Here is a 1,846-nt window from a genome sequence, read left to right as displayed (position 1 = left end):
TGGAAGAGGTCTCACTCCGACTCGTTTCAGAAAAACAGCATCGCAGAGTTTTCAAAACGTTGCTGGGTGTTGTGGGAAGTTTGGAGATACGATCAGCTTTATTTCAAATTATCAACTATGTTTTGACGTTAAATCAGTTGGCCTTAATTATTGATAAAAATGAAGGGTTTTGACATAGGTGCATTTTTTTTGTCTACTGGTTAAATGCATGGAAAGCACTTTATTTATATATACATAGGCTGGTGGTCTTGCTGCTGTGATAACTGCAGACTGAAGGTTGGCCGACAACCAATCAATAAGTATATCTGCTGCACTCAGATTGTTTGTCTGGTGGTTTTTGAACATCTCCCATTACTGAAAACTGCTGGACGAGGCAGTACACTGACTCAGAATAATGTTTGTTGAATAAAGATGAAAACTAAGCTTGATTAAAATAAATGCATCCATGTTAAGTCACAGCGATGAGGTAAAACGTCACATATACGAGATAAGCAAACAAACACATCTTGAAAACGGTCTTCCGTACGGTTTTGTGCATTAGTAGAGTTGTTTTTTTGTTTTTTGTTTTTGTTTTTTAAAAAAAAGGCCCACATTTTATGAGCTCATTGCTTGTACAAAAAAAAACAACAAAAAAAACAAAAACTCCAAACATGGCGGTCGACAGCTCTTTCACATCCACTCCCGGGAAAACTACTTTGCGCAGAAGAGGCTGCATCATTCTGCAGATTTCTTCTGTCTGCGTTAAAATTTGAATTACAAACTAAAACGTTTTTGCTGCACCTTTGTTGTGAGTGGTAGTGACTCATCTGTAAAATAGACGATCTCGGGGATACTAGCCAAATTGGCTCTTACATGCAGGAGCGCCCCCTGGCGTCTGTGGCAGGTGTTGGGTGATGTTACATGGAAAAGTTTATCCACAAGAGACTCCGGCAACAATTAATAAATGAGTCTTGACACGTCCACGAAACAAGAAGGTTCAGCTAAACAAACAGAGTACTTTCATGATGTAAAATATTCTACACCAGCCTCCTCAGATTCAGAGTTTTCCAAAATAAAAGCAAGGATAATAACACATGTTTAAATAGTGTTTAAATAACACAGTAAACCTGCTTTTCAGATGGCTTCGAAAAATAGCGATGGAGTGAAAAAGAAAGTACAATCTTACCGTTTTGAATTTGCTGAAGAATCTGCAGAGCTAGAGATTGAGGAAAATTTGTCAGTCGCCAAACTTCTCCCAATGAGAGAATAAAGTATTTTCTCAGGGCTCAGTGTTGTCTATTTTGCTCCTGAACACTGCATCCTCTGTGCTGGGTTGTCTCACATGCTTTAGCCAGAGGGCCTCTTCATCTATTTTACATGGTAAACAGGAAGTAACACTGCATGTAGGGTTCAGTTTCAATGGCCTGGATATTGTGTTATTTAACACTCAAACCACAAAGTAAAGCGTCTCCTCAGTATTAATCATTCATGTGACATCCATTGTGTTATGGAATGTATTGAGATGGAAGTTGATAAAGCAAATATCCAAACAAATAAAGCACGACAATGGACAGTTGGGTAAAAAAAAAAAAAAGATTAAAAAGTTCTTTACTCACAAGAAGTTCTGTCATTCGCTCAAAATCAGTTTATCTCAGTGAGAAGATTGTCTTCTGCTTCCCAAGAATAAGAGTCTGGTGCTCCATCCATAACTGTGTCATCACCCAAAGTGGGTCAGAATTACTGTATAACAGTTGGAGTCATGGAAACACATCCGTAGGGTCTAAGAGTTCACTTGTTCACCGCAGCCCTGTGAATCCCAGCAAGGATTTCAGGGTAATGTAAGAGTTCAGCAGTCTGGGCCAGCAGC

The sequence above is a fragment of the Acanthopagrus latus genome, chromosome 18 (genome assembly GCF_904848185.1).
Source record: "Acanthopagrus latus isolate v.2019 chromosome 18, fAcaLat1.1, whole genome shotgun sequence".
In the NCBI taxonomy this organism is placed as follows: Eukaryota; Metazoa; Chordata; class Actinopteri; order Spariformes; family Sparidae; genus Acanthopagrus; species Acanthopagrus latus.
This window is presented reverse-complemented; position numbering follows the sequence as displayed.